The sequence below is a fragment of the Plecotus auritus genome (assembly GCF_963455305.1).
Source record: "Plecotus auritus genome assembly, chromosome: 8".
In the NCBI taxonomy this organism is placed as follows: domain Eukaryota; kingdom Metazoa; phylum Chordata; class Mammalia; order Chiroptera; family Vespertilionidae; genus Plecotus; species Plecotus auritus.
This window is the reverse complement of record NC_137782.1, coordinates 4,357,405-4,378,570: the sequence shown is the minus strand read 5'-3', so window position 1 is coordinate 4,378,570 and position 21,166 is coordinate 4,357,405. Positions and strand designations below refer to the sequence as shown.

Genomic DNA, 21,166 nt, shown 5'->3' with positions numbered 1-21,166 from the left:
GCGCGTGGTGACTTAGCGTCTGGTCTAACTCTGCACAGGGCTCTCAGAGGATCCTTTCCTGTGCTTCTTTGGACCAGCTTCCTTATCTGTAATGCCACGACTGACTGAGACAGTAACTTGCTGTTTAAAAATTTGATCCTTTAATCTCTCTCCCTGACCATCGTACCCGGCCTCCCCCAATATTTCACCCTGAAGCTGAGCCTGGAACTCTGGGTGTGTGCACACAGTACATAAGGAAGCCAAAGTCACCCCCTGCCTGTCTGTCAGAGCTGCTTAGAGTGCTGGGGGAGGATTGCAAGAGGCTCCAGCTCCCTCCCCCATCATTGTCCCTGAGCAAGAACAAGGAGATGCCACACCAGTGCCAGTGCAGCTGGAGGAGGCAGTGTTAGGAGAGAAGTTTAGGAATTGATATTCCCACAGACGGCCTGTCCTAGGACAGCCTTGTGAGTTTCAAATATAAGGAACTGCTTTGGGGAGAGCACCTGGTAAAGGGAAAAGTTCAGTCACTTACATAAAGCTGGTGACTTTATTATCTAAATACAAGACTCCCACCACTACCAGCAGGGATCAGACAGCAATCCTACCTAATAAAAGAGTAATATGCAGATTGACCATCACTCCAACACACAAGATGGCTGCCCCCATGTGGACACAAGATGGCCGGCACAAGATGGCCAGTAGGGGAGGGCAGTTGAGATGGACCAGGCCTGCAAGGGAGGGCAGTTGGGAGGGACCAGGCCTGCAAGGGAGGGCAGTTGTGGGAGATCAGGCCAGCAGGGGAGGACAGTTAGGGGTGACCAGGCTGGCAGAGGAGGGAAGTTGGGGGCGACTGGGCCTGCAGGGAAGGGTAGTTGGGGGGGACCTAGGCATGCAGGGGAAAGCAGTTAGGGGTGACCAGGCCTTCAGGGGAGGGCAGTTAGGGGTGACCAGGCCTGCAGGGGAGGGCAGTTGGGGGCAAACAGGCTGGCAGGGGAGCAGTTAGGCATCAATCAGGCTGGCAGGGGAGTGGTTAGGGGGTGATCAGGCTGGCAGGCAGAAGCAGTTAGGGGCAATCAGGGAGGCAGGCAGACAAGCAGTTGGAGCCAGCAGTCCTGGATTGAGAGAGGGATGTCCGACTGCCCATTTCGGCCCGATCCTACCGGGATCGGCCCTAATCGGGCAGTTGAACATCCCTCGAGGGGTCCCAGATTGGAGAGGGTGCAGGCTGGGCTGAGTGACAGCCCCCACCCCCATGCATGAATTTCGTGCACTGGGCCTCTAATCCTATATAATTAAAGACTAACTTGCAAATTGACCAAACGGCGGAACGACTGGTCACTATGACGCACACTGACCACCAGGGTGAAGATGCTCATTGCAGGAGCTGCCCCCTGGTTGTCAGCGCACTCCCACAGGGGGAGCGCCACTCAGACAGAGCTGGGCTCACCGCTGGCGAGTGTAGCAGGGGTGGTGGAAACTTCTCCCGCCTCCGCGGCAGTGCTAAGGATGTCCAAATGCTAGCTTAGCCACCAGTCAGACATCCCTTGAAGGCTCCCAGACTGCAAGAGGGTGCAGTCCAGGCTCAGCGACCCCCCGAGTGCATGGATTTCGTGCACCAGGCCTCTAGGGTGTTTGTGTGTGTATCCTATATAATAAAAGCCTAATATGCTAAGTGTCCGGTCGTCCAGTTGGCCATTTAACCAATCAAAGCGTAATATGCTAATGATATGCTAAGGCCACTCAACCGCTTGGCTATGACATGCACTGACCACCAGGGGGCAGACAGTTGACCATTCAACCCCTTGCTATGATGTGCACTGACCACCAGGGGGAAGATTCTCCAACCAGTAGGTTAGCTTGCAGCTGGGGTCCGGCCAATCAGGACTGAGCAAGATGGGCTGGACATGCTCTGGAGCCCTCCTGTAGTCCCTCCCTGGCTGGCCAACTTCCACATCTCTCCCGGTCCCGATCATGCACTGGTGGGGTCCCTCAGCCTGGCCTGTGTCCTCTCACAATCCAGGCTGAGGGTTTCTCCTCCCCCTGCCCCAAGTGCATGAATTTCATGCACTGGGCCTCTAGTATATATATATATATATTTATTGTTCATGGCCTCATCTATAAAAACAGGAGGTGAGCCTGAGTCCCTGCTCATGTTTCTGCCAGCCTCAGCACTTAGAATTATTTTGGTATGAGAGCATTCCTTGTATCCCATAAAACCAGAAGTTATACCATGTTTCTAGGGTTGTTGCTTCTATATCTCCATTTAGGCAGCCATTCATTTTATTTACTTTTCATGTTCTTATTACACTCATTTTATTTTGGTGCCAGGCTTGAGAGATGATATTTGCTCAGATTCATCTCATTTTTTTTTTTTTTTCTGTCATGTGTTTCCTCCCTTGGGGCCGCCTGGGAAAAATCCATCTATAGACTTTCTCCAAATCACCTAACAGTTCTGCCTCATCTTCTAAAACGTGGCTGTTATCACCCCTCGGCCCTGGATTTTGCTTCTGCTTTCAAATTGGATTGGGGAGAGCATGCCGAAGGCGATGAAAAACAATTATTTCTCCTATGGTCTACTCACGGTAATGTTTTTCAGAAACTCCTTTTACGGAGACATGACATCCTAGCATTTTAAGTGCTACAAGAACCGTGGTGAAATTGCCCCCACATGATTTCAGCAGAGAGTGCTGAACATCTTCGCGAGAAAAGTGCTGGCCAAGGCCTCATTATGGGCTAGAATGTGGAACTAGCATGCATGTTTCCGACGTTACGGGCACAGGAGGCAGGGGTGAGCCAGGAGATCCCAAGTGCCTGCATGAGTAGGAAGTCCTAACATTCACGCTGTCGCACAAGCTTCCTCACTCCACCCCCTGGTGACTCCCTCAGACCCCACTCATTTGGGGGTACTTTGTCCATCTTGTTTAGCAACTTGTGTCTGTATAGACAGATGTTCACCCTCCAGTTAAAACAAACAAAACAAAACACAAACTGACAGCTGGCATAACTTTTCCAAGTGTATTAGGTACAGAGTCAAAATAACCTGAGCTTAAATCCTAGTTGACTGTGAGTTTAGGCAATTTTCTAAGTTTCTCCAAGTTCAAATTCCACCATTTTGCATTAGAAGAAATGAGTTCCTGTTAAAACAAGGTTTCAGAATAATTGAACAAGTATACGTGGAAATCCATCACGGAATGTATTCATTTAACAAGCCTGCGGAGATGATGTGTGTGGGCCAGGCACGGTTCTGTGTGTCCTATCTGTGTTACACGGCTCTCGTCTCACAGCTGAGCACAATAAGAGAGTTCAGGTAACTGAGATCTCCGAACGAATGCCTGGGCATCGTGCTTCTCACCCGTGCAGAGCCCGCGGTACGCACCCTCGGCATCTCCCTTGGGCGCTGGGTAAGCCCAGGACACCGCCTTGGCAGTCCATTCCTGCTCAGCAGGAGCCAAGGTCTCCGATGCTGTCACAGCTCTCCAAAATTAGCATGAGCCATGAACGCTTGCCACCACCACTCCAAATTCTCCCAGGATAACTCCTAACTCCCAACAGATTTCTAGAATGGGGAATGGGAGATAGTTCTCCAAGGGCCTCTCAGATTTTTATTATTATTATTATTATTATTCTGGTACTAAACCATGGCTGCAGAGCAGCCACAGATAAAACAGGAAGAACCGATTAAGAAAAATGCATTAGCCAAAGCCGGTTTGGCTCAGTGGATAGAGCGTCAGCCTGCGGACTGGGGGGTCCCGGGTTCGATTCCGGTCAGGGGCATGTGGCTTGGTTGCGGGCACATCCCCAGTGGGAGGTGTGCAAGAGGCAGCTGATCGATGTTTCTCTCTCATCGACGTTTCTAACTCTCTATCCCTCTTCCTTCCTCTCTGTAAGAAATCAATAAAATATATTTTAAAAAAAATAAAAGAAAAATGCATTAACCTCTTTGGGAATGGTTTCCAGCGTTTCACAGACTCCCCTAGGCCAGGAGGCCTGACGGGCTTTATTTGTCCCCGAGACTGTTCTACAACTCTGTGAGCACCTGTGTACACACTTTGGGTTGGTTTGTTGGTTTTTCTCTCCACAGGAAGGAAAATGCAGGGGAAGGAGAAGCGTGGGAAAGAGGGTAACTGACAAATGTGCCTTCAGGGACGGGACAGAGGGCGGTGGGGACAGGTAAGCCAGGGTGTACTTGAAAATGTACACAAGTTAGTATTTTTGTAAATATTAAGAGGACATTAGACCTACTTTACCTTTTCTGACTGACACTAAAGCCAATGCCTTGGCATTATCGGACATCATAACATAGTTCCAATAATTACCAGAAACTTGTCATTTCCACAGTATTTAGCCATTTGGTATCCACCAAAATTTTCAAAAGAAAGCAAAGATTTGTTTATGCAGTCTTTTGCATAAGCTATGAGGACTCTCTGGAATTATTCAACCTGTTAATTGGAATATTTGGAAGGTATTCAATTTTTTAAAAAAACATTGGCTCCCATTTCTTTTACAAATTTGCAAATAGTCTTGTAGCAAGGAGTGTTATTGTAATAAGTCTGCTGATACTTGTTACTGGTTTATTTGGGAGAATGCATTAAAGAGTATTTGATTGTTTTATTGAATAGAGCTTTTTAAAAAATATTTTTAATGATTTCAGAGAGGGAGATAGAAAGATCAGCACGCCAACTACTGGGGATTGAGCCCACAACCCCGGCATGAGCCCTTGACCGGAATCGAACCCAGGACTCCTCGGTCCGCAGGGTGACGCTCTATTCACTGAGCCAAACCGACGAGGGCTTGCATAGAGCTTTGCTTCAACAGGGCTATCATAACATTTAATTTCATGAAAAGAAAATATCTCACAATTATTTTTAAGAATTTGATACAATAAAACTTAAGGACCAAATTATCTGTGAAATGTACAAGGCATTTGCATCATGATCATATCTAGTATTTACTGAACATTTGCTATATCCCAGACACAGAGGTAAATGCATGTTGGCATTTTACAAACTGTTTTTCACACCATCGTTGTGAAGCAAGTACATTTTACACAACTAACGCACAGAAAGTAATCTGCCCTAAGTGAGGCAAATATGCAAGCAGGCATGCAAACCTAATCTCACTACAAACCTGGGCTCTTACCCACAGTGAACTATATTATCTTGCCTTGCATACATTTTTTTCTAGAAAATTCACTCATCCTTTCTTACCTCCATTTTTTATTTATTCCATTTATCACTGAATTCAGATATTTTATCTTACTGAACTATGTTTTTCTTACATATTGTATACTAGATACTATATACTACATGTCACCTATCATATACTAGAGGCCCTGTGCACGAAATTCGTGCACTGGGGGATGGGGGTTAGGGGAGGGTCCCTCAGCCCAGCCTGTGCCCTCTCGCAGTCCGGGATCCCTCTCGCAGTCCAGGACCCCTCGCTCCTTACCACCCGCCTGCTCGCTGCGCCTTACCCCTTGGCTCACTGCTCCTCAGCGCTGCCACGGACACGAGACAGGCTCCTGCCACCGCTGCTACGCTAGTCAGCTGTGAGCCCGGCTCCTGGCTGAGCGGCGCTCCCCCTGTGGGAGTGCACTGACCACCAGGGACAGCTCCTGTGCTGAGCGTCTGCCCCCTGGTGGTCAGTGCACGTCATGGCGACCAGTCGTTCTGCGGTCCTTCTGCAGTTCAGTTGATTTGCATATTAGGCTTTTATTACATATGATTATGTTATATATCTATATATACACCACACTAAGTAGAAACAAGGCAAATGAATAAATACTATATAGGAAATGGGAAACTGTGATGTCGGGGGGGGGGTGCTGTTTACAAAGAAGCAATAGGTAAGAAAAAAAAAGACTATTGAGAAATCAACAAACAATCTCAAAATATCCCAGTTACCCAGAACAACTAACATGCAATTTAAATTGCAGGCCTTTATTTCCAAACAATGTTATCAACTTTTTAAACCAGTGTCCAAATCATCAGATATTGAAGCTAGCAAGGTGTTTGTATGCTCATTAGGATATTTCCTTGTCAGTAAAGTCATTGTTTTTGCCGAATCACAAAACGTTAACTTACACAGTTTCACCAATTTTATTCGCAGTTTCCTTCTCATTTTTGTAAGAAGGAAAAAATTCAGTTTTCATAATAAAAATATATAATTAATTTAAAATGACAATGTTAAAAGCTTAGCAAATTGCTTTTTTTTAAAACAAAACTCTAAAATAAAACCGTTGTTATTTGAGCACAGATTATAATTTCACTTTTGTTTAAGCTTTAGGCCTTAAAATATGTTTCTTTGACAAAGTCATCACAATTGTTCTTTTTTTTCCTACTAATATTGAGGATAAAAAGTCTTTACCCTTATTAAAAGTACAATATGTTTTTTTTTTAGAATTTCAATAGCTGCTCATAAAATTTATAATTGGAGGGTGATCCATAATTCTATATTGTTTTCCCTGAACGTATTCCATTTAGGAGAACAATAACATACAATATATTTGAACCAAATTGATAGCCAGAGGTAGCAAACTTCATCTAATTATGAACAAGAGAGGTATTAACATTTACAACTAAGATTCTGCTTATAGATTAAAAATGGCTGCAGATTAATGAAGCAGGGGTGGGGTGGATGAGCTGCATGAATTTACAAATGCTGGTGAATGGTCTGACCTTTTGGAGTACATTATTTAGTTAACTTTTAAGATAGCATCTGTTGTCCTGGTAACCTTTTAAAGCATCTAATTAGAACATCTCACAAATGTAGGGAGGATGCTGAGAGAACAGGTTTTTGGCTTCTCAGTTATTTTCCAGATGTGAGCTTTGTTCATCTGAGCTATATTATAAAAAAAAAAGGATGTGTAACAGCAAAATGGTGAAAAGAGGCTAATGTGAATATCTGGAGCTTATATAAGTGCAATGTATGTCCCTTCATATATTTTTAAGAAAAATAATTTTATTAGTTTAGAATATTTTTGCAAAGCTAGACAAAGAAAATTATACTTTGTCATATTCATATAATGTGTTTTCCAGCTTTGAGTATTAAAATCGATTGGGGTGACATTGGTGAATAGGATCATATATGTTTCATGTGTAGATTTCTATGTTATAAGATCTATATATTTCCCTGTGCCCACCAAAAAAACAAACAAAACTTAATTGTGTTTTGAATATCAGTCAGTGTGATTTGCATTCCTTTTCCCCTTTACTAGCTATTTTCAACTGGTGTGCTGCAATAATTTTTAAAAAACTCAATGCGTGACTATTTATAGTCAGGGGCACCTGACCTCTTTTCCCTTAGATTACCAAATTAAAAAGTGACACCAATCAACACAACAACTGTCTGGTATGAATGAATCACAATTATACCTATTTTTTGGTCAAATCAACAAAAATACAATATATTCTCTGGTGTGCCACAGAATTTCAGTAATTAGTTTATGTGTGCCGTGAGATGAAAGACAGTTGAAAATCGCTGCCCTGTACAGATGTAGGAAATTTTAATAGTGGAAATGGCAAGTCATGAAAATCTGACTTGCTGCAAGGCATGCTCCCTATCTCCAGTCATTTCCTGAGTGATGCCCAGTAATCCTTTTACTCAACTATATCGAGCTTCCCACGTGTTTATTCCCAAATGTCATGGCCTCTTCAAACTCAAAATCTTACCTACCTTAGTCATTCTCAGAAATAAAAACCTTGTTCACTGAACACTGAGTCAATTTTACCCTTCCTTTCCTAACATAGCAGTATGTGTGTGCACATATATATATCCTATGCAATAAAGAGGTAATATGCAAATTGACCCTCATACCCTTGTGTCATCACAAGATGGTGGCCCCCACACTGTCACAATATGGCCACCCCTATGTCGTCACAAGATGGCCCTCTTCACAAGATAGCTGCCCCCACATCGTCACAAGATGGCTGCCACAAGATGGCCGTCCCCACAACATCAGGATGGCCATCCCCATGTCGTCACAAGATGGCCACCCCCATGTCTTCACAATATGGCCGCCCCCATGTTATCACAAGATGGCTGCCACAAGATGGTCACCCCTACGTTGTCACAAGATGGTCACACCACGTCATCACAAGATGGCTGCCACAAGATAGCTGCCCCCAAGTTATCACAACATGGCTGGGAGGGGAGGGAAGTTGGGGGCCATGAGGCCGGCAGGGGAGCAGGTAGGTGTCAATCAGGCTGGCAGGGGAGCAATTATGGGGTGATCAGGCTGGCAGGCAGAAGTGGTTAGGGGGTGATCAGGCAGGCAGGCAGTCGAGTGGTTAGGAGCCAGCAGTCCCGGATCGTGAGAGGGATGTCCGACTACCGGCAGTCGGACATCCTCCAAGGGGTCCCAGATTGGAGAGGGTGCAGGCCAGGCTGAGGGACAATCCCACACCCTACACAAATTCCATGCACCGGGCCTCCAGTATATCCATCCTTTATTTGTCTAGAAACGGCATGTCTGAGCCTTCCCTATCCATCTTCTCCACAGATTCTTGTGGTTGAAGAAAAACAAGTCTGGCACTGAGGAAAACAGGGGCCTTGGCAAAATGTCAAACAAGGCTGAAGAGCCCAGGACAGTGGTCTGCAAACTCATTCGTCAACAGAGCCAAATACCAACAGGACAACGATTGAAATTTCTTTGGAGAGCCAAATTTTTTATACTTAAACTTCTTCTAGCGCCACTTCTTCAACATAGACCCGCCCAGGCCGTGGTATTTTGTGGAAGAGCCACCCTCAAGGGGCCAAAGAGCCGCATGTGGCTCGCGAGCCGCAGTTTGCCGACCACTAGTCCAGGAGAACTCAGAAGTGAAGTCAAATGGACATTTGATATTTTTTTATGGTAAATGGGAGTGAGAGCTTTGGCTTTGCCTTATGATATGAACTTTGAGGGATCACGTGACTCTAATCTGGCTACCAGGGTCACTCTTTTTGTGTCTCTCTTGACTGGCATGACTAGCTCTCTATCCACACACTTCTATCATTTTTGTCACCTCATTTCCCCACTTTATAGTAAAATATCTGCTTCTCTCTTTAATGCAATGTTGTCTCTACAGCATGTGAGCCTCACTGGCCACTTCTGTAGCTTGCAAACATGCATTTGACACCGATGATCCCTTCCCTGTACTGATTTATGTTTCTCTTTACTCCAGTGATCTATACCAGTGGCTCTATTTGCCCGCTTGGTTCTGTACACATAAATGCATAAATAAATGCATTCATGAAGGTCATGGGGAAAATATCATTTTTCAAAGAAATGGAATCATCTGGATTTTTAAATTTCTGCAGCATGTGAATATCTTAACCACCCTTTCTTGATTTTATTTGATATTCTTCTTCATCTAGTGTTAAACCTTTAAAATTGGCAAGAATTTAGAGTTACATTATTTTTATTCCTTCACAATGCTAACATTTTTCCTTAGCTTCAAAGTCAATCTCTAGATTAATACTTCAGTGTCATGTTTGTGATAATGTGCTCATTATTTGAAAGGCAAAGTATATTTTTACACAGCATTAATTACTCTAAAATCAGGCTTCACATTGACCAAAACCAACGTCATAGACCTTTAAATTATCTTAGCTATAAAAAATGACACCATATATATTTTCATTAACAATCTTTAAGTATTTGGAGACAACTATTGATATCTCTCTCCTATTTCACCCAATCGACCTATTCTTTTTTTAAAAAATATATTTTATTGATTTTTTACAGAGAGGAAGGGAGAGGGATAGAGAGTTAGAAACATCGATGAGAGAGAAACATCAATCAGCTGCCTCCTGCACACTCCCTACTGGGGATGTGCCCGCAACCAAGGTACATGCCCTTGACCGAAATCAAACCTGGGACCCTTCAGTCCCCAGGCTGACGCTCTATCCACTGAGCCAAACCGGTCAGGGCGAACTGACCTATTCTTAAGGCAAAAATGATTATAGTGTTTTCAAACATTACTCCCTTGACGTTTTCCAGATATTTAACTATCGCAATAGACATTTTCTTAACTTTTAATATCCTTCTTTTAATGTGGTCTCTGCAATTGAATTTGATAATTTAAGTTACAATATTAACAAAATAGGGCTGAACTCAGGCCCCCTTATTTCCTCCAGCCAATAGGGTGGTCACCATTTTCTGTTGTCTTTTCAGCTCATGTCATTTTAAATTTCACAATAACACTAATTAATTTAAGTCCTGTGCAAATTTAAGTCCTTACAATAAATGTTAAAAGGAAAAACAAAAAGTCAACAACAATGACAGCAAAGCTTCAAAATATAAAAAGGAAGAAAGGGCAAAAGACACCTTATTAAAGAAGAATCAACAAGTCTGGGTATTTGGAGGTAAGAATAAAGAATAAAAAAAAAATGGAGAAAAGAGTGATGTTGATATTTCAGGCCTTGACATCAGAAAAAATATATTCACAAAACAAGTGAAGATGGTTAATCGAGCCAAATAAATCACTTTTGAGCAACAGTGATGAGCTGGCTTTCGGACCCGGTAAGACTGAGGTGATGGGAGAAGGTTGAAGTAGAATGGTTAGTAGGTAGGTGTCAACCATGTCAGAATTACAAGGGAATCCAGATCCACCCACGTAATACTAATGTGCGAGCTAAGCTACTTTGTAGGAGAAAAGAGAAAGCATTAAGACTGAGCCTTGCCGTCCTGGCATGCATGCGTAAAGAAAAAACAGGAGCTGGTGTAAAATGTTTCCCTAATATGGGAATAAGTCTTTACAGTTTACCAAACACTACTCGATGCAGATGCTTTTTTGCCTTCACAGAAACCCGGTTAGGCTGGCAGGAGAGATGGCAAGAGTTCTTGTTTACAGGCGAGGAAAGGAAGTGGGAGAGTAAGAAACAACAGCAAAAAAAAAAACAACAACAAAAAAACCCAGAAATGAAGCAGAAGTGGAAACGGGACAGGGTAAGATCATGGAGAATGAAGGCAAAAAACTGGTGCAAATATGAATAACATTATGTACTCGTTGTATAGAAATTGAGATGCTTAAATATTGGCTTTAATTCACAAGTATTTTATTTAATTCTATCAATAATAATTTATACCTAAGATAATGTGAACAGACAAGGAAGCAGTGATTAGAATAATAAATGACCTGGAAAAATATCACATAATTGGATCCAGAGGGTGGAATGAGGGCAGAGATAGTATTTCCCACTCACAGTATGGGTAAAATTAAAGGCTAAAATCCCCAGATTAGTGTAGAACTAACGCTTGCATAGCAATGTATAACTATCATGGCACTTTTATTTTTTTAAATATATTTTATTGATTTTTTACAGAGAGGAAGGAAGAGTGATAGATAGTCAAAAACATCGATGAGAGAGAAACATCGACCAGCTGCCTCCTGCACACTCCCTACTGGGGATGTGCCCACAACCCAGGTACATGCCCTTGACATGAATCGAACCTGGGACCTTTCAGTCCGCAGGCTGACGCTCTATCCACTGAGCCAAACCGGTTTTGGCTCATGGCACTTTTTAAAACACAATTTATTTGCTCAGGATCCACACAATTTGGTGCTGCCCGGTGGGAACAGGGACACTTCCAAAGCTACCGCCAGAAGCTAAGGAAAAGAGGGAGAAACATCCTGGTTTATACCTATCAACTTCCCCTCTCCCACCAGGACAGCCATTGGCCGAGCTTGGCTGGAAGACAGGTCACGGAAGCTTGAGAAACACAGGTTGCAGAGGTCTGGCCTCTGAAATAACTAGCAGAACGCATGGAAGAAAAGAAATGCATTTCAAATGCAAATGACAAACACTCTGGTGCTATCTCATTTAATCCTATTGCAACGGCATTATTCCGTGTTGCTGGATATGAAAGCAGAACAGCTGTCTTATTTTTTCTCACTGCATGTTCTGGGATTCTACATACACTAAATTAAAATTCAATAAACACTTATTATTTCAAACTTAACTTACAGTACGATTTCAATGTTTTTTTCATGTTTCAGAACATGTTGGAGACATTATTTAGACTCCAAATACCCCCTGTTCTTTTCTAATAAGAACTAGTGATTAAATAAATGAAAGCAAACATCGCATTTTTTTGCAATGCAGTGTTGGTTTCCAAATTGTAATTGTTATTATTTACATCGTGCCCGTTCAAAATTAATTGGGACTTATTTAAATTAGTAATTCTGCATTCCCAGAAAAAAATATGGATCAGAGAAAATTATACTGAACTCATATATTTAGTCAGTGGCATGTTTTCTGCATTGCCCCTGATTTATGAGTTCAATTTTTAAGTTTCATCCTTCTTGGAGATGAATTGTATAAAGTGTGGGGAATAATTTATATCTGTGCTAATGATGGCTTTAGAACATGGGTGGGGAATATGAAATCATCCTAATTTATAGGCTACGTGGAGTCAGAAGCTAAAAAGCATAACTGTGTGTACAACTAACATTTGCATAGCACTTGATAACAAAACGCTTTCTAATGTTTTTTTGATCAGCTGCTACATTAACCAATTTTTTTAGGAATCTTTGCATCTTAAAGTCTATGCTTTCCTAAGCATTATTTGAGTAATATTATAAGTAAATATGTATGTACATAGATGTAGAGAGAGAGTCATTTATCGCAGCCTATTTTAATAAAATACGTTCCTTTCTATGCACGGTAATCATAGCCGTTTCCTAGGGCTACTATAACAAATTGCCACCAACTGGGTGACTTTTAACAATAGTTCGTTCTCTCTCAGGTTTGGAGTGCAGACCTTTGAAATCAAAGGATCAGCAGGGACATCCTCCCTCAAGGCTCGAGGAAAGTACCCTTCCTTGCTGTTCCTAGCTTCTGGTATCTCTAAAGAACCCTTGCCTTGACCTACTGTAGCTGCATCACTCCCTCCTGTCTGTGTGTTCACGTGTGTGTGTGTGTGTGTGTGTGAGTGTGTGTGTCTATACATCCTCTCTACTTCTTATAAGGACACCGGCCACCCAATGGAGGGTCCACCCTAATACATATTAACTAATTACATCTTCAAAAGCCCTATTTACAAGTAAGGTCACGTTCTGAGATTCCAGGTACACACACATTTTGTGAGTCATATTCAACACACACTAATGTAGTGGTTTAATTTAGGAGTGACCAAAAATGGAGGCCAAAAAATCAATGATGTAAACACAGTTCCATCATTAAAGCATTCCAGGAATCTGAGGAAAAAGGGGCCCAAGACTAATGCCACCTGCAAAATACATTTTTCTAACTGGTTATTTACTGCCAAAGTATCAACTAAGATGACAAGTATCAGCAAGATGACATAGTGTCTCTCAAATCCAGTATTTACGTATGCCTAAAGAGCTTATAAAATTAGGATGCAGGGCAACCGCAGTATTTAATTTGTGGTTTTTATTAAAAAAATAAATTTTCCAGCCCACAAATAACAGCTGTGAATCTTAGTGATGTTAGTTTAATTACTTTGTATGTGTAGAGGTCTGAGCGTGTGTATGTGTGTGCACTTAGTAGCAATCATATTCTAAGGCAAACATACCTTTTCCTATTTAATTAATAAAATCTGTTCTTCATAAAACGAAATACTATTGAAAACGTAATTTTATTTTATATCACCAGCGCGTCATCTGAGTTTGGTGCGTCCCTGAGTATTTTCGGTCTTCATTGAGGCTTACAAAACCCCAAGCAAAGCCCAGCAGCTGGATCAAGCCGTCCTCCACGTTACCAGCCACTGCACTGGCTCTGCACCACCGCCCAGCCCTCCAGGTGATACCTGCATTTTCATTCGGTTCAGAAAACGGCATTTCCTTATCTCTATTCAACAGCCTCGTCAGTTACGCATGCAATTGAATTTGTCTACTCGAATTTCACCAAGTTGTTTTGCTACCGTTTTCCCAGGCCTTCCTTCCTGTGCACATGGCACACCCCGAAAACAGCACTCCAGGCACCGGCACGCAGCCTAACGGAGCCCGGCACACAGGCCTGGCTGGGACCGTCGGTGGCCAGTGCTGCCACGTCTCCACGCTCCCCCTCTGTGCATAGACGTGTACGGGGAGCTCACCCCGGGTCTGTCTGTCTCCCCCCGGTTGTTGGGAGCAGGGGGATATGTGGCTTCTCTCTTTAATTCACAGATGCTAATATGGACAGGACTTCTACTTCAGCAACCAAACGCACTGAGCCTCTCCACCTGGACTTGGTTAGATAGGGTGCAGGGCCTGACCTCAAGCCTGACCTCCAACAGAATGCAACGGGAAGTGGGTGTGGGGTGTCAGGAGGAGAAACTGGTACCCCAGAGGGCTGGCCGGGGAGGAGTTCCAGCATGGCCACTGATGCTGGCACAAGCCCTCCCTGGGCGGGGGCCTCTGTCGTCTCCCCTGCCGTCTGGTGGGCTGACGGCTGAACGCAGAGGGACACTGTGCCTCCTGAGCCTCCCAGGTCTGCCGTGCATATGCTGGGATTGTTTTCAAAGATCCGATGGCACGTCCTCCTGTTCACACTGGATACCGTTTCTCTGGGAGACTTTATTCAGGAACCGGACTTCCATCGGCGGCTCCCTGACCTGCAGGCTGGGCTCCTGAGGTCAAGACCAGGTCTCTGAGCTCCACACGTTCCACTTCTTCCGCCTCGTGGATACCACCTGTCTGATGCCACACACACACACGCCTCACCCTCCACATGTCTAAGTCCGTGTCCATGTTCTTCCTACCAGAGGGACCCTCTTCAGGCGTTTCCTCTTTCATGGAATGGCCCCCGACCATCACAACCCAGCCCCTGGCCCCACGGCCGAGGACATGGGCCCTCCTTGTCATTGCGTTCATTGTGATCCCACATTATGGTCATCACGACAATGGTTTTTAATTCCACTCTCGGAGGTTCTCGTTTACTGTGCAAACGTCCTCAAAAAATATTAATGTGGCTTCTAGATATTGTACCGTTGTCAGCCCTTTTTTTTTTTTTAAAATATATTTTATTGGTTTTTTACAGAGAGGAAGGAAGAGAGATAGAGAGCTAGAAACATCGATGAGAGAGAAACATCGATCAGCTGCCTCCTGCACACCTCCTACTGGGGATGTGCCCGCAACCAAGGTACATGCCCTTGACCGGAATCGAACCTGGGACCTTTCAGTCCACAGGCTGATGCTCTATCCACTGAGCCACACTGGTTTTGGCAGCCCTTTCTTTTTGAAAACGAAACAAATCGACAAGAACAGCATTTTGGTGTTATCCCATAATGAAAATAAGTGTACAACTGCCACTGTGCCGTACCAATAAAATGGTATAAGACGTAATGGAGTACTGTTAAGAAGCATGGGTTTTTAGTTATGCTGTTAAAATAATTTTAATGGATGGCAGTATTAAGAATACTGCCGTGAGGTATTCTTTCTCCGGTCTGGGAGAGTCAACATTTCTAACTATTTCAGGATAGCATCATGGCTGCCTCTCTGCCGAAGCCTTCAGGAGGCATGTAGATGTGGCAGAGGTCACAGAGGAGGTCAGGGATAATGAGTAAGAGGTGAGAAATTTAATACCTGTGCTAACAAGATGAACTGCTAGAGAAGTGTGAAAGGGATTTTACAGCATTATCTTTGTGTCAAAGTTTATTCCATTGGCTCAGAATCCCCTTCAGGATAATAACCATAACGATGCTGACAAAGGATGGAGAAAATATCATCATTGCAATTACACAGATGAAAAAAAAAAAATGAGGTTCAGGGGATCTGGCTTTCATGGAGCTATTGTGGACCAGAATTTTCTGCTTCTAAATGTTGGGCTTTTTTATTCGGATAGCGTTCACAGAGATGATTGCTATACTCATTTGGTCAGCGTGGAAGGCTGGCAAATTTTACCAATTACATATGACAAGAACATAATTTAAAAGAAAAATTTATACTAATTATTTTACAGTAGTAAATTAACTCAATTAAACAGAGTTTAATGAGCCTGTGTTCTAAACATACGTCTGCCCCAGAAATTAAGTTGCAAATGATCAAGTATTTTTTTTTAAATATATATTTTATTGATATTTTACAGAGAGGAAGGGAGAGGGATAGAGAGCTAGAAACATCGATGAGAGAGAAACATCGATCAGCTGCCTCCTGCACACCTCCCACTGAGGATGTGCCTGCAACCAAGGTACATGCCCTTGACCGGAATCGAACCCGGGACCCTTCAGTCCCCAGGCCGACGCTCTATCCACTAAGCCAAACCGGTTTTGGCGATCAAGTATTTTTGACATAACTCTTGATCTTTTAGGATGAGGCAGATCCTTAAGTAAACCACACTTACCTGTTTTAAAAAAATATTTTCTATCCTTTCAGAAACATGCATTTTTTGCATGTCAATAAAATTTCAGAAAGAAATCAACAAAAAATGTAAACACCAAGCAAACATTTAAAGAAATACATGTCTAAAAATGTATTCTCCCTTGACATTCAGAATAGACAAAAATATGGAATGTTTTAGTTTAAAGCAATGTGATAGGCTTGTAACATATGTGAAAAGGGTGACTTATAAATGTTTATCATTCCAAAGCATATTATTGAATGTATTTTAAGAAAAAAAAAAATCTGAGAGACTATATGCTTATTCCTACCTAGATGCGTAGAGACAGAAACTGAAGTAAATTAGAAAGGTTATCATTAGGCTTAAAACACAATGCTACATGTTCATTTTCATTTTTTAGTCTTTTTTTATCCTCTTCGTTTGACATTATATTCTCACCCAAAGAAGTGGGTGGTTGATTACTCTTGCCCTGTAGCCTTTAAAGAGCCTTCTGTCACCTACAGTCCCGAGATAGCAAATGTGTTCGGTGGAGGAAGATCAACTCATTTGGGGACTGGAAAAATGAAAAAGCAGTCTTGATTGCGTGCCACTTCAGGTGATTGATTTTACTCAGGAGGCCTCTCTTATCGGCCTGGGCGTTTACTCTGCCCAGTGAGCCAACAGGGGCTGGCTGCAAAGGTCCCCGGAAGTGCCAGACGCACCCTGATCCAAAAACAACTATCAAACCAGTCCCTGCTCAGCTCTGGCGGGGGCTACACACTCGGCGCCACCTGGGAATTTCATACCTGGTCCATTAACGAAGAGGAGGTGCAATAACAAGGAAGAGCTTATTTGGCGTAAGAATAGAAAACGGTAAGTTACATAATAACTATAAATGATGCCAAAATCTAAAAAACGGAATAAATTACTATTTATCAGACAACGTGATGGTTATTGTCACGTGACTTGTGTCATGGAATCACCTCAACAGCGCCATAATTTTTTTTTTACTTTTGAAAGGTGAAAAGTAAGCCTAGATTTGTAAACCATTTGCTTGATAATGTATATCAGGGTGATCATCAAATTGTTACATAAATAATTAAGTGTATAAAAATGTGCATGGAGTGGCAGCACTCGGAGGAGAACCTGGTTCTTAAAAATGGAAATATGGTTTTCTTTCCAACTCACCATTTACTTCAATGTAGAATTAGGGTAATATAATTTTATCATTTCAATCAACTTTAGGTCTACACAGTTAGTATAAAAATAACTACCCAAAATCATTTTACTTCATGATTTGATGTTTGAGAACCGTGTTAAGCTTTTCCTTTGTCATTCAATTGCCGGCTCAATGTTTATTTTAACGTATTTTTCACCTTATGTTCATAGACTTCTTCTTCCTCAGCATTAGGTATACCTGTACCCAGGAGTGATTGCAAAAATGTTTTTCCCCGAAATTATTATGGCTTCACTCTCAAAATAAAGGGCTCACTGGTCGCCAGCTCTGACCTTTTCCGGATTCCTACTGCTGAGCATGCGTGTTTGACTGCTTCATCATTACTGTTACCCCAGCAAGGATAAAAAAGAACTCATACCTCTTCTTCTTCCCCCTCCCTTTCCTCCCTCTTCCTCTTCCTCTTCTTCACCCTTTATCCTTTACCCTTACCAGAGGATATGGTTTTCATTGATTCTAGAGAGAAAGAAAGGTAGAGGGAGGGAGAGAGAGAAAACACTGATGTAAGAGAGAAACATTGATCTGTTACCTCCTGTAAGAGCCCCGGGGGGGCGGGGGGGGGATGAAGCCTGCAACCTGGGCATGTGCCCTGACCGAAAATCGAACCCATGACCCTTCAGCGCATGGGATCATGCTCTAACAAATTGAGCCACATGGGCCAGGGCATAACTCTTCTTAAAGAACCTCTTTGCTTTGTCTTCCTTGTTACAGGGAAATCCATAAATGCTAACTGAAAAGAATAAAATATAAGATTGAAAGTTTCCTGGGTGGGTAGGACTGGGAACCACAGGAATATGTATTCATTAATGCACTGCCTCAGTCACCATCTGAAATCAGAGGTCAGCTTATCAGAAACGTCAGAGTAAGAACGGAGTGGATTGAGTGGGGAAGGGTGACCACCCCAAGGGGAGATGGTGGAGGGGAGGAGGAATGTTTTAAATGGGGAGAGAAAAAAACACGTTACTCCTAATTCCTCCACAACTGGTTAAAATAGGTCTTTATTTATTTATTTTTTAAATATATTTTATTGATTTTTTACAGAGAGGAAGGGAGAGGGATAGAGAGTTAGAAACATCAATGAGAGAGACATCGATCAGCTGCCTCCTGCACGCCCCCCACTGGGGATGTGCCCGCAACCCAGGTACATGCCCTTGACCGGAATCGAACCTGGGACCCTTCAGTCCGCAGGCCGATGCTCTATCCTCTGAGCCAAACCGGTTAGGGCTAGATAGGTCTTGATTTAATTCCATTCAAAAGAGAACATTCTTGCCCTCAGGCCATAAACGAGGAGTAACATCAGAAACACTTCAGAATGACCACTCTGACTCACTGAGGGGCATGGAAGTAAGCAAGAACTGTGAGAAGAAGGCAGAAAGTGAGGAAGACACTAATCAAGACGGGGTTCCAGACAATGAAGACTTGAGACGAAGGATATTCGCCACACCTTGTGGAAGAAGGATTGCTTCTGGGACTAAAAGATAAAGAGGGTGATGTGGAAGCCCTTTTCACGTCCCGCGTGGTTCAGGGTTCCGGTTCAGGGTTCGGGTTCCAGAGAAGGCTGCACACAAATGAAAAGAGACTTGGAAAAGTATTAATTTGGAAATATTGGGGGCCAGGCGGGAGCCCAACTCTAGTGGAAGGACTACCCCTTGCTCTGGCCTTGCAATCCCTTTTATTGAGACTATGGGGTAGGCCCATAACCTTTAGGCAGGAAATTCCAATAACAGAAATTTACATGAAACAAACAGAGGTGGAGGCTGCTTCAGCTAACAATGTTTCTACTAAACAGTGAGTGATTAAAACAATTAAGGTTGTGGACCAGCCTTCCCGGTTTCCTGGCCACATCTTTCTATTAGTGGTAGAATGATTGGTTTCCAGCAGGGTTACACATCTTTCTAGAATGACTGCACATCATCTGGCCTGCGAGGGGCATTCTGACAGAGCTGGCCATGAGGGGTCCACTCTATCTGGAACCTCGCACCATCCGTAAGAAGTGACTCCTGGACAGAAAGGTACTGACCAAGTCAGATAGCCCGTTGGGTGACGTTTCACTGGAAGAAACTCTCAAACACATCAAAGCCACTGAACCCACAGAAACTGTCCAGACATGGATAGAGCTACTCACTGGCAAGACCTGGAATCCCTTCCAATTACAATACCAGCTGAGAAATGTAAGAGAGTGAATTGCAAAGAACCTAAAAGAGAAGGTGATTCTAACCCAGGGGTGGGCAAACTTTTTGACTCGAGAGCCACAATGGGTTCTTAAACTGGACCGGAGGGCCGGAACAAAAGCATGGATGGAGTGTTTGTGTGAACTAATATAAATTCAAAGTAAAGGAGCGGAGGGGAGAGCAAGAGAACCGGATAGAACAGCCGGATCCGGCCCACGGGCCGTAGTTTGCCCACGGCTATTAACAACTGAGAAGCAACACTTCCTCCTATTGGACATGACTGTTCATCAGGCGACCAATACCCCAGAGGGACGGCGACTAGTGAGAAAGCGTCCAGATAGTGTCCTAAAAGCAGTTGGTCAGTGATGCTCACTGTATGGGCACGGAGCATCGTTCAGGCTGGGCGCTCCTGGTGCTAGCCCACTCCTCTGGCATGCGAGAAAATGTCTTCTGACAGGTGACAAGAATGATGTGGCAACGAATCGAGCCAAGGCCCTGGTAGAACTGGCCCCTGATTTGGAGGGCACAAAGCGCAGTGCCACGGAGATGAACTGGGCTGTGTTGGCAGCCTTCGATAAACCCTAACGCCAGCAGGTGGCTTTCTCCTTCGATAAACCCTAACGCCAGCAGCTGGCTTTCTCCTTCCTCCTCTGCCGGCCTGGTGGCTGCCAGAGACACTATCACTGAGGTTTGTGGGATGGGGTGTTTTCCTTCATTTTTCTTTTCTTCTCTTGAATCAGTCTTGTGATTTGGGAAGAGCAACTTGAGGGCTTCTCTATAGACCCTGACCTTTATAAACAGACTTTATTTATCCCTCTACTTCCACTGCAGAGGTGAATAAACGGGTGAGCCCACACACCCCCAATAAACGTTTTCTCTCGTTTCCTAGTTGACTTCCACTAGTAAGCTCTTGGATGATAAGGTTATAAATATGGGATGTGGTATTCTCCAGTCACAGGACATGAATGAGATGCAAAGCAAACCATTTATTACATTTTTTAAAAGTCTGTTTTCTATCTTAAATAGATGTTTTCAGTCTTTGTCTCCCAGACTCTGCTAGGTCAGTGGTCGGCAAACTCATTCGTCAACAGAGCCAAATATCAACAGCACAACGATTGAAATTTCTTTGGAGAGCCAAATTTTTTAAACTTAAACTTCTTCTAACGCCACTTCTTCAAAATAGACTCACCCAGGCCGTGGTATTTTGTGGAAGAGCCACACTCAAGAGGCCAAAGAGCTGCATGTGGCTCGCGAGCCGCAGTTTGCCGACCACTGTGCTAGGTAATGCAGCTTATTGAAATAACTGCCTATTTGAATAAGGGTCAATGGAAGGAAACGCTGGGATTGTATTTCCTGCTACTGGTTTTCTCACTTTCTTATTCTAACCTAATGAGAATATTCCAAATGTGATTACCTGGTTCTCATAGCCCTAGAACCAGAAGGATATTATATTCTCTTTCTTAGCATCATCCTACTGCATCATTGCACAGAAGTCGAAATGAAAAAATTATATATATTCCTCAACCATCTCCTTCATGCAATC

General features: G+C 43.3%; 1 pseudogene across 1 annotated transcript; it reads left to right on the top strand.

Annotated features, from left to right (window-relative positions):
• The first annotated feature begins 18,764 nt into the window (after positions 1 to 18,764).
• On the top strand, positions 18,765 to 20,208 carry LOC308255875 (Golgi phosphoprotein 3-like; annotated as a pseudogene). The gene is made up of 3 exons: positions 18,765 to 18,938; positions 19,465 to 19,659; positions 19,858 to 20,208. The product of its transcript is annotated as a Golgi phosphoprotein 3-like (transcript).
• The last annotated feature ends 958 nt before the right edge of the window (positions 20,209 to 21,166 follow it).